General features: G+C 36.6%; 1 pseudogene; it reads left to right on the top strand.

The window, feature by feature from the left end:
• The first annotated feature begins 12,034 nt into the window (after positions 1 to 12,034).
• Positions 12,035 to 12,151, top strand: LOC129150140 (small nucleolar RNA SNORA65; annotated as a pseudogene).
• Positions 12,152 to 13,244: the final 1,093 nt, after the last annotated feature.

Here is a 13,244-nt window from a genome sequence, read left to right as displayed (position 1 = left end):
AGTTAAACAGGCAAGGGAGACGTTATTCAAAGCTATTGTGATGGGGAATTAAGGCCAGAATTCAGTCTGAGTTCAATTGTGCTGAAATAAAGGGCCCAAGAGTTTTAAGAGCTGAGGTAGGGAAATCATAGACTCTCTGTGTATGCTAATTGCCTTTACTCAAAGGGAAATAAAACTTTTTCATACCTCATGACAGGAGGTAGTTTTATAACTTAGAAGTAGGCTCCCACAAAATTAGACTTCTATGCTACCACAGAAACAGGGAGATGGGGAAACTATTTTCTGTAATAATTATATTTCAAAGTGATGACTTTCAATCCTTGAGAAAGGCATTACTGGGTTAAGAAATTGGCAAGATTTTTAAATATTTACATCTCAAAGGGGCAATGAAAGATTTTACAATTATAAGTTTTCTAAAATAAATGCTCTATGAAAAGAGAGGTAATGGACCTAGAGTCAGGAAGAAATACGACTAAAGTTTAATCAGATGGTATTGCCTGAATATTTGTGTCCCTCAAGACTTATGCTGAAACCTAATCCCCGATGTGTTGGCATTAGGAGGTGGGGGTCTTTGAGAGATGATCAGGCGATGAGGGTGGAGCTCGCATCAATGGGATTAGTGCCCTTATAAAAAAGACCAAGAGAGCTCTCTTGCCCCTTTCTGCCACGTGAATTTACAGTAAAACGATGAACTTCTGTGAGCCAGGATATGGGTCCTAACCAGAAATTGAAACTGTCAGCATCTGGATCTTAGACTCCCCCACTTCTTTCTGCCCAGCCTGTGAGAAATAAATTTCTGTTGTTTATAAGCAACCCGTCTGTAGAGTTTTTATTATAGGAACCTGAATGGACTAAGACATAAAATGATCAGCTTGGTCAGGAGGAATGGAGAAGATAGGAAAGAAGGTAGTGAGGACCTCACCTACCCAAGCTAAGGAAATGTCAATACTTGGTAGGCCATTGTGTAAGAGACTGTTCCATGATGTGCCTGACCCCTGTCTGGCGGGTTCCTGACTGCTGCTGAGCCCTCATTGCTAGATCCAGCTAGATCCAAGCCAGAACAGAGATGGCTTCCCATAAATCCTCTCAGACATGGTCCGACCTCTTCCTTATGCTCCAGATATGCTGCTTGCTGGACAGACCATTGCCCTGCCCTGGTTAAATATGTAAGGCATTTCCCCTTATTGCAGTGGGTCATGCTCCCAGTACCCCTACCCAACCTTCCCTAACTTTTATAACCCTTAATCCCTGCCACATGGTGCTGAGGATATCCATGCTGTTTTGCCATCACCCAAGATGACCCTCATTTTTAAGTTCCCTTAATAAACTTTTGATGTAATGCTGGAGTTGTCAGCCTCTTTCTTTGGTCTCATGGCCCCACAGAATTTTCCCAAGACATTAGAAAATCACTGTTTAAAATATGGCCTGATGTTTGTTTCTTGCTTACTGATGGTATAGCACTGGGAGACTTGGTAATTAATAAATAAATAAATAAATAATAAATAAATAAATAGATTGTAGTAGATATTTCTTGGGACATACAATATGTCCCTATATGTAAGGAACATTTGAAGACAAAAATTACAGGAAACAGGGTTTTTCTTAGAAAACCTGTTTTCTAGACTACAATAAAAAATGTTGTAAATGTGGTTATCTAACATTCTATATAATGCAAAATACAACAGAGTTCCTAGCTCAATAATGATATACAGGAAAGTGACAAAATGTTATTGAGGTAAAAATTAAGCCTCATCACCTCAGCTTCTCCAATGGTTACCCTCTTTACACACAAAAAACACACACACAAGTCAAACATAGTGTTTAAATGCTCTCTAAAGGCATTCTGGGCCTGTTGCCTTCTCAGTCAAGGGTATAATATCAAATATCCAGTTCAGAAACCTTTAACTTTAAGGATCAGAATGAAAATGTGAATAAAGTTAAAGAAATAGGAATTCTAAACAGATCAGAAATCTATTTCTAGAATACTTCTCTGAGAAGTTTTCATTCCATGAAATTGATCTAAAGAATTTTTTCTGTAGATGTGATTCAGAGACTGGTGTGGATTCCTGAACTCTTTATTACAAGTTTGCTTATAGAAATTGAGTGTTTAGAAACTGTCAAAATATTTTGACATTGCTTCAACATCTAACACAGTTTTTCAATTTTATTTTCCTACTAATTCATTTCACACTAATTTTTTAAAACTCTCATCCCATAAAAGATTAAAAAATATGGCCCTTTCATAGATATGTCTATAAGTATGATCTAAAACAAGTATATCATAAATATAGTAAACATTTAAGGAAACTGAATTTAAATCCCAAGTCAATAATGTTTAAAGCTCAGGTAATGCTTAGACTCCAAACTCACACCAACAGAAAATTGTTTAATAATACACAAGGACCAGAAATCCAATCATAAATAAGGCCATACAAAGCAATATTCAAGGAAGAGTCACCCTGAAACCAGATTCTGGAAATATCTCCAGATTGGCTGACTGTCTGGTCTACCAACAGTCAGATGTAAAGTGTCAAACATGCAAAGATTTTAAAAAAGAAAATACCACCCTTGCTGGTTTGGCTCAGTGGATAGAGCGTCAGCCTGCAGACTGAAGGGCCTGGGTTTGATTGCGGTCAAGGGCACATACCTCGGTTGTGGGCTCCTCCCTGGCCCTGGGCCTGGTCGGGGGGGTATGTAGAAGGATGTGTTTTCTCTTACATTGATGTTTCTCTCTGACTTTCCCTCTCTCTTCCACTCTTTCTAAAAGTCAATGGAAAAATATTCTCAGGTGAGGATTAAAAAAAAAAAAAAAAGGAAATACCATGAGAGAAAACAGAGATGGAACTGGAAAGGGCTGAGAGAGCTATCAGATCATGATCCAAGTGTGACCACAGGTATAAAAATAAAAATAAAAATAAAAGAAAGGAAGAGAAAGTTGGGTGAAAGTATCACCTAGCAATTTAAGGAAGGTTCCTCAACATATCTCAGAATCTCCTGAACTTTGATTGGGCTGTCAAAGGATTTCCCAGGAATACCCCTGCCTCAGTATCCCTTCTGAACTCCCTCATTGGTTGGGAGCTGCACAGGGAAGCTTAGTGATGGATTTCAGAGCACAACTGCTGGGGTCTTTGGTCAACTATCAATGTGAGGTGATTCTTCTAACCACCACTGTTACCCATTGTGCTGCACAGATCTACTGTGTGACCAAGTCTGCACAATTCCCATGGCTTTTCTTCTGAAGGAAAACTTCTAAGAAGGAGATTAGTAGGTTGAACTGCATCCCCCACCCCTGCATTGGATCTCAGTACCACACTGCTGCTCATCCTCCCCCACCTTCACCATACATCCTAAATTCCCCTCAGGTTCAGCTCTCACCAAGGCAGGTCTAGGTAATTTACCTGGTAGTGTGACATAGACCTTCATTCCAGAGGGTTAGTAATACCCTTCTGAGTCCCAGGTTGCTACACATGTCCATTTCTGATTACAACAGGACAAGGGGTTATCAGGGGGTGTGCCAGAGAATCGCCTGAGCTCCACAGGTATTCCTCCAAGACCCCAGTGGGTAAAAGCAGCCCTATCTCAGCTTGCTGGTCAGGGTAACCACAGCCATTATGATGACTCCTCTTCTTGTCTCCTGGTTGCTAGATACAAAAAGCCCAAAGGGCCCTGGTGGCACCCATGATTTGTAATGACTGAAACATGCTGAGTAAAGGGGAGATCTTTAGAGATCATTCCAGAAGGAAGTGAACATGATGACAGAGGGGAGGGAAGAATAAAGCAAGAGTTAATATGCATATTTTACATCCAAGCTTGAAGATTTCAATCAAGTGCTTTAAATCACTTGAGCTATTATAATAGTTATGAAGAATCTCCAAAAGAGAAAGCTGTGTCCTACTTTAGTGGAGTGATGGACTGGTAGTCTGCAAGTTTCTCAAAGAAGCCTAGACCTTGGTATGGCATTCTATACCGAAAATAATAGTGGTAGTAAAGCAGGGAAAGCTAGTTTGGGTAACCAGTTGGGTCATACACATTCCAGATTTGTTCAAATAATGTGGCCAAGTGTTCTTAGAACTCCAACTTGGGCAGCAGATGAGAGACCTGCTAACAGAGGAGGTAGAACTGAATGAAGCAGCTCATGGGGCTGGCAGTATAAGAAACAATGACAAGAGACTTGCAGTCAGAACTGGAACTTTCAACATAAACCTCAAGGGTCAGTGTGGACCCGATTCTGTCTTAATAGATGCACATACTGAGGACTGGGGGGGAAGCTAGGCTGCCTACAGGGACCTGCTCTAGCTCTACACTATGCTATGCTTGGAAGAGAGCCTCCCTAGCGGGGCTGGGCTGAGGTGATGCAGGTCTGCCTGTCATTGACTGACTGACTGACTGGTTAATTTAAATATAGGCAAGCTTTGCTCTGCAACCACACCATCTTGGGAAGAAGAAATGTAAGGAAAGAATAATTGGAAAAGGAGAAATTACCCTGAAAGACTAGTTGATAACATATATTTTATTTATTACAAACTGTTAAAATCTGACAAAACTTTATTTGGCAAATCAAGTATTTTGTAACCTCAGGAAAATTAGCCATAATGAGGTTAATGCAACCAGCTTTTGAAAAAAATTACATATTTTTTCACATGCTTGCTATGACCACTTACTATATTTTTTATAAGTGCATTATTATTAGAAAGATATAAATGAACATGGAATCATGGAATTCTTGACCTGCTTTCTTCAAGCCTGAGAGAGAGAGAGAGAAAAGGATGGAAGAAGAATATATATTTTAAATTTAAAAATTGTTCTGCTACTTAAATGATGTATTCTAAAGGCTTATATGTTTCCTAAGGTAGAATACATATGCATATAAAAATTCTATCACACTCAAATAGTGAAATTAAAAAGATTGTATAAGATCATTAAAATGCAAGGAAAAGTGGATGATAAACATGAAATATGTAAGAATATAGACATCAGGTCAATTGTATAGGTAATTGTTTTAGCAACTTGAAAGGAAAAAATAAGTCTAGTTTCTAGACAATGTTAGGGAAAAAAAATTCTCCAAACCATTTTCTTATTTTAAATCCAAAGTCAGTTGAAGGCAAGAAAATAAAAAAATTATATTAGAAATAACAAAAACATGAGCATCTTCCAGTTCTCCTTTTGTAGAAAGACTTTGTTTCCTAAGACTGTAATAGAAAATCGCCGCAAACTGGATGACTTCACACAACAGAGCATTTATTCCTAACTCAGGAGTCTGGAAGCATGAAATCAAGGGATCTGAAGGGCAATGCCCACCTTGAAGACTCTAGGAAAGAATCCTTCCTTGCTTCTTCCTAAATCTGGTGGCTTCTGGCAATCTTGATGTTCCTTTAGTTCCCTGTATTTGCACCATTTCAATTTCTCCCTCCCTGTTCACAGGGCCCTATTCTCTGTGTGTGTCTCAATATCTCTCTTCTAAAAGGGGCCTTGGTCATTGGATTTAGGGCCCACCTTAATCCAGTATGACATCATCTTAACTTGATTACATCTGTAAAGACCTTATTTTCAAAACCATGTTTTTTAAAGTATATGAGAAAATATGGGAAAACTATTCACTATGAAGTTATTTTGACAAATCATTTTTATTTAGTACTCTGGCAAGTAGGCAGAACAAAATACTTGAAAATCTTTTTGTTTTTTAAGTAATAAAGAAAAATTACAAAGAGAAAGATGACTTTTCATCAAACAAAGAAGGACTAATAATTTTTCTCTTCTACTCTGCCTCAGCACTATGTACCATCTTTTGGCTTTGGCTTATTTCTTAGGCCTCATCTGGCCCGTCTCTGCCTGGTTCCATTTGTGCGGGCTACATTGGTGATCTCTATGATCCTAGACCTTGTCAAACTCATCCTTACTCAATGTTTCTTTCCTGAGCACCTAGACCCTCACAAGACACACCCCTAATGATTACTCGGGCCTCTGTTCATATCTCACTGCCTCAGAAGGACCTTTCCAAACCATCCTCCAAATCTATCACTGGCTCTCTTACCTTATTTACCTGATATCACATTGTTGTTGTATTTATTTACTTGTATTTTTACATTTTTAAAATTGTGTATCTTCTTTGTCTATAACTCTCTCTAGCGTTAGGGTAGGAACTTAGCTTTAATATACAAAGATGATAAATTAGATAATAAATGAAATGGAGGAATCCTTTAAAAATCATTATCACTTGTTTTTTGGTTGTTGTTTTTTCTAAAGCACTGAAAGATAAGCAAATTTTGATAAAGAAACTTTCAATGTTATAAGAACCAAAATCTCGTAGGAGAAAACTAAGTAAACTAAATAAAATATGTATATTTAGCTTTATGTTTTATTATGAATTATTAATAATGAGACTTGAAAAATCATGCTTTTGTCACTTTCTAATTTTAATAAACTGATTTATAAGTTATTAAAATAAAGCAAAAAAAGAGTTCTTGAAATATTTTTAATTGACTGAAGTCAGACTGAAAGAAAACTCCCTAGACACCAAATATTAATATTTCTTATTCCAATGTACAATAATATAGCACCTAGATTTTGACATCTTAATCTTCACATTCATCGAAAAAGACATTTTGAATTTTTTCCACATTATTGTAACAATCCCATAATTTCTTTGAGATTTTAGTTCACTTTAATTTTTCTTTTTTCTTTTTTTTTTCATTTTGAGAAGACCCTCTTTTTTAGCTTTCATCATTAGGTATGTATCTTATTCCACTTTTAAAACTCTAGGCACTGTACTAGGGTTGTAATATATACTATAAAATTCATATAGTGTTGATTTTTTTCTCTTATAGAGGAATTTTTTCTTGTTAGTTTTCTTAGTGATAATAAGCCCAATGCAATTTGAAATTAAAAGCAATACATTCTCCAAATGGATTCTTAATACTGAAATTGAACTCAATGCTAATTTAATAATCTCTTCAAAAAGGTTTTAGAAGCTCTAATTGTTTTACATAGTGGAACATTATAGAGTATTAGGACTTCTTTATAATGTTAACATCTAAATTATTTATCTATGTGAATTCAGACATACAATAAAATTATATTTAATAAAACTATAACTATAAATTCATCTATATAATTTTCTTCTCACTACTGGTATATTCAGGAAATAGCCCTCTTAATTTTTAAAACTAATCATCTACTCAAAAATTCATCTTTTCCTGGTTCCTCCAATACCTCATTTTGTTGTTTATCTCTTCTTTTCCAAGTTTTCCAAACTCCCCCTTTCTTTATTTCCCACCTGCACTAAAACATTCTTAAAATGTTTTATTCAAGTTTTTACCATGGGTTATCTGTATTTCTTTCTTAAAAGCAATATCTATCTTTATGCTTAACTGTGCTCACCTCAAAGTTTATTTTACCCCTTTGGTTATTTTTATTCTGACCCCTTAGTAGACCTCCATTCCTATTGTCATCTTAAAATGTATGAATTCTTCTGTTTCAGACCCACTCTCTTCTTTTTTTTTACAATAACATTTCCCTGGAATAATTCCTTCTAATTCCATGATTTCAGTCCTCAGTTACATACCACTGACTCTTCTGAGATATATAAAAACAACTAAAATTATATCCCAAATAAACATTTAATTATCTCTTTGAACCCTGTTGTTTTTTTAGATCTGAATGTATATGAAATAACTCCCAAACATCTGAAAATCATTGGTGACCCGTTATTCCTCCCACACTCCCACTTAAATATCTCATGCTGATGTTTCTACCTTCTGGGTTTGTTCTGCCTCTAACATATTTACCTTTCTCTAGGTTACTTATCATCTGTTTATTTGGTAATAACTGTTTCTTTAACTCCAACCTTCTCACTATGGATGAAGCTACCTGACCATCTTGTTCCCAATGTCACAGGTCAGGTTCTCTAGGTCACAGGCTCTGGAACTCTTATGTGTTTGGTCTCTTTTCCTAGGAAAACCTACACAAGAAATGTTTGTGAGATATCCTATAGTCTTTATCACAGCAACTGGTCCTGAAATAGCAACTACTACTTATCATTTCTTTCCTCTAATCCATTCTAGATAGATTCATCATCCTCAGGTTTCACCACTACAGGTCTTACTGGATTACCTAGTAAGAGGATCTTCGGAAACTGAGTCTCTAGTAACCAAGAATTTAGCATGCCAATGCTACCATACTTGGCAATTTACAGTAAAAATGGGGTTGAGAAACTCCATAGTATGTCACTTGATGCCAAAATTTCCATATACTTATTGTGTAGTAACTACCCTACCTCCCCTAGACAGATTACTGGTCCCTTGCTTCACTCCCTGATAGAGGTAATATCTCTAGAAAATCAGAACTTCTATATGCACAGAGCATAGAGGGATGGGAAACAAACCCCAAATTTCCAAAGTGGATCACTGGAAATAATGTTAACACTCTTATATATTGACTTCTGGACCCGTATATTCTGTCTATTGGGACAAAGAACCAAATGATTATTCAGATAACGGTCTTTGTGAATCCTGAAGGTATGATGTCCCACGGACTCAAAGATAATCCTGTCATTATCAGGTCAGTGTTTTCTGGTTATTGTTATAAGATCACAAAAAACCATATCATGTGCCCACTGCATCACCTCATTTAGTGAGAAGAATGTTTCTTGTTCTATAACAGTTATCCTGTTTGGGTGAGTCAAACACTCTGTAAGCTCACATAATGTTGCTGTATGAGGCTCTGAAGGAAAGGCAAAGTAAAAAGTCAACAAGAGAAATCACTCTTCTTCCATTACTAAACCTGCTACCAATTGCATGAATTTATTTCCTCAAGGTGCAGCATTTGAATGATGGGCTCATGCACTCATTGTGCCAACACTGACAAGAGGCTTGCTGACATCAACTGGTTGAATCATTCTATCTACGTGGTTGTTAATATGAGATTAAAAGCTGTTTACACTCAGGCATACTCCTAAAATTTCAACCCCATGTTTCTTCCCCAGACCACCATCTCTCTGATCTTCCAGGTTGTTGTTTTTTCCTTTCAACCATTTGAATAATCATCCAAACCATTTACTCTCTTTATATTAGTGAAGACAATTCTCTGTTCTCACACACACACACAAAAGTGGATAACAACACTACTACCAAATCTCTGACCATGGGGCACTGTTCTTCTCTCACCTTTTTCTGGCTTTAGAGCCAACCCTGAGTGGGACAGTAGGAAAGAACAGTCTATACTTAGCTTGAACTCAGATACTGAGTCCACAAGGATGAATTTTCCTTGGAAACTGGGGATACAAGATTTCCCAATGCATCCACCGAGATGTTCCCAATCTGCATTTTAAAGTCCCACACTCCAAATAAGAAACATTTGCATAGAAAGCTACTCTATGCCTTAAAATCCTTTAATATTTACTTTTACACATGTCCACTTTAACAAGTTATCTGATTTTTGTCTGAAAATGATTTATATAGGCTTATTTGTCATAGGATATTTTAACTTGAATATAGACTTCTAGATTGGAAGTTATTACCGTTTTAGCATTCCATAGATAAACATCATCCTCTGGCTTTCATTGTTTCTGTTATAAAGTTTACTATCAGTTATTTTGGTTCCATCAAAGGTAACATGCTTGTTGTTTTTTTACACCTTCTCTGGCAGATTTTAAGATTTTTATTGTATCTTTCATCAGTTTTTATATGATGAACCTAAGTATAGTTTTATTTGAATTTATCCTGGTTGGGATCCTTATTCAATCTCTATCTTTAGGTCTTTAATTAGATTTGGAAATTTTTCAGTCATTAACATTTTAACTATTTCTTCTGCCCTATTACCTCTTTCCTGTTTGTCTGGGATTTGAATTACACATATGTTAGACCTTTCACCACATCCTATGTTATCTTATGCTGGTCTTATTTTAGATAGGACTTAGTTTGCTCTGTCAGGCTGCTAGCAAACAACATGAATCTAATATGGTATTGAGGTAGTTCAAAGCTGGCCTATTTTTGGTTAGCCTATTAAGGTTCCTAATGGCCTTCCTGTGCCTCAATTGAAAGAATTAACCTCCAATTTTTTCCTCCATCCAATGATTCTGCCAAAAGTTTTGGGTATCCTCTCTAAGCTACCATATGTTTTAATCTGTACATACCTAAACAATTAAAGAGTATAAATTCCTGGATCGTGTGCCTTCTCTTCTCTTCTTATTCATGCCATGTGTTTCCTCATTGCCTTGGAGCCTTCCAAAAACAATCAAATAAACTTTTTTAATATCTAGTTTAGATTTTCTAGTGGAAGTGTTAGTCAAAACCAACCTAATCAGATATTACAGGAAGCAGATTATCTGCAATACAGCCTTTTGGGATTTGCTTGCTATAGCAACAAAGTCTAACTTATTCTGGTGCTCTCCCTATATAGACTTAGACAGTGTTAAAAATTTAAAAATAAAATAAAATAAATTTAAAAAATAAAAAAAGAATGGAGGTTGGCAGCTAGGATTCTGACATTGAGTCCTGGCTCTTATCTAGAAGCAGGTATAACATTGTGTTTAAGAGAATAATTGTTGAAGCCAGACTGACTAGGATTAAATCTTAAATTTCTAAATTGTGTGACCTTGGATATAATGCTTAATATATCTCTACCACTTAACTTCATATATAAAATGGGGATGATATTAGTTTATGCCTGTACTGTTGTTGTGAAGATTAATCTGTTTAAGTGATTATAACAATGTTGTGGGATAAATTAAACACTCAAAAAATGTTAGGTTATTATTGTTCCATGTTCTCATTGGCACAATGAGGATAATATGACCTACTTATGGGGTTGCTTTAAGAAATGGAGGATTTAGCCCTAACCAGTTTGGCTCAGTGGATAGAGCGTTGGCCTGCAGACTGAAAGGTCCCAGGTTCGATTCCCGTCAAGGGCATGTACCTTGGTTGCGGGAACATCCCCAGTAGGAGGTGTGCAGGAGGCAGCTGATGGATGTTTCTCTCTCATCGATGTTTCTAACTCTCTATCCCTCTCCCTTCCTCTCTGTAAAAAATCAATAAAATATTTTTTTAAAGAAATGGAGGATTTAATATAATGCTTTTATATTATGTATTTTCTTAATGCTTAGTACAGAGTAAATAATATTACATATTAATATTTAAGGAGCAAATGAATGGATTAAGAAAGGGTTTTTCCCTCTTGCAGCATTCTTCAACTTGCTTTTGTTTTAGTAGATAGCCTTGTCAAAATCATAGTCAAAGAAGGACTGATTGATCCACAGCTTCTGTTTTTAAGATGATTAGATGTCACCAAATCAAACTACAAACAGTAAGCAATGGAATGGTCTTTCTCTGTGCACTGGAAGGCACTTTCCCATCACCACAGGCTGGTTCTGCATCATCTAGACGCAGTGATGGCGAACCTAGGACACGCGTGTCAGCACTGACACGCGTAGCCATTTCTGATGACACGCGGCCGCATGCTGAGGATGAAACATTTGCTGCTCCTGAGGATGAAACATTTGCGAAATAATGTTTTTTCCTCAAAGTGACACACTACCCAAGTTATGCTCAGTTTTTTGGCGAAGTTTGACACACCAAGCTCAAAAGGTTGCCCATCACTGATCTAAAGGAAAGTTGTGTTTGCTATTCAAGTCTAAGTTAAGAGACAGAGAGACATTTATATATATTTTAAAGTATTTGAAAGAACTTTCAAATTTTTAGGCATTGCATTTTTTTATTCTTTCTCTTAACAGTTGTAAATGTTCATTTTAAGTAAAAAATAAAGTTTTCAGTAGTTATGATCAGAGAACACTTGATAAAAGAATTTGGTTATGCTTTTTTTCTGACTTCATAATGAATATAACCATAGAATACTAAATAATGGGCTGTTATGCACAAGGAAAACAGTATATTTGACTCCATGTTTCCCAAAAAAGGTATTGGACCTTGAAGAAATGCTCATCAAATGTCAATTACTTCCTGGGAAGTTGATAATAGATTGTTATATTTCACCGTAACAGACATGAACAGTGCCTTTGTATACTACTACTAATAATAATGTATAGACCACTTCCCTGTTGGCTGGTGCATTCCAGTGGTGAGCTAAAACTAAACCCCAGCTTAGGAAACAGGGTTATTCTTCATGTGGATGACTCTGTGCCGAAAGCATGGGAACAACGAGAAAAAAAAAAAAAGAAGAAGAGAAAAAAAAGAAAATAAATAATGTATAGGCTGAAAAAGCTAATCCTAACCCTAACTATAATAAAAAGTCTATAGTGATATAATTTCTGTCCTTGCATTTAGGGTCATAAAAAGCCCACAATAAATTATACATATCTTCTAACCATTAAAAATAAAAAATAAAAAACCCAGAAACCAAATAGTTGATTTCAGAATGTTTAACACAGAATTCAGAAGGCAAGTAAATAAAGAGCTTAAGACCCTACTTTTGTTATTTGATCTTAAATGTAGCCTCCAAGTAGAAGGCACACAATAGGTTTTAAAATTAAAATTTGTTATATTTCAGATATACAAGGAAGAGAACAGTATAACAACCATTCAGGTGCTCACCTCCCAGGAAACCAGTGCTGGGAGGAAGCCTGAGGTCTAATTAACAAATTGCTAGAGGGTCAGTGTGGACAAGGTTGGGAGTTAAAAACTCCAAGGGGACCTCGTCATAGAGGGATTCCACAATTTTGTGAGATTTCCCTCCAGGAGTTTGACCAGGTTCCCACAGAAATCCTGGAGAAAAATCCCTTCATGCTTCAGGAAGGGAGAGGGAGGAAGGAACCATTCTGAAATACACCAGAGCTCTCTGATGTTCTTAACAAGGCCTGCTTTCAGGGGAAACTAGTAAACCAGAGTCTTACCTGCCTGATATTATCAGAGCCTAACAGACCTGGGAGAAGAGAAATATGCAACTGCATCTCACTCAGTCCACCTAAAGCGGGGAGAGAAAAACCCTGAGAAACGTTTGGGAAGTTCACATGCCAGAGGCTCACTGAACCTAAACATAGGAAGGCTGAGTGCGTTCCCTCCCCCGACATTACCAAAGGTCTATTTACCGCAGCGCTTTTTACCCAGTACATCATGTCCAGCTAGCCAGATAAAGTTACAAGGTATTTCAAATGGCAAAAAAATACAATTTAAAGAGACAGGGCAAGCCTCAGAACCAGACATGGTAGGGATGTTGAAATAATCAGGCTGGGAATGTAAAACAACTCTGACTAATATGCTAAGGGGCTCTAATGCACACAGTAGACAGCATGCAAG

This window comes from Eptesicus fuscus, chromosome 8 (assembly GCF_027574615.1).
Source record: "Eptesicus fuscus isolate TK198812 chromosome 8, DD_ASM_mEF_20220401, whole genome shotgun sequence".
Lineage (NCBI taxonomy): Eukaryota > Metazoa > Chordata > Mammalia > Chiroptera > Vespertilionidae > Eptesicus > Eptesicus fuscus.
The sequence above is the reverse complement of the archived record's forward strand: the minus strand, read 5'-3'. Positions and strand labels throughout refer to the sequence as shown.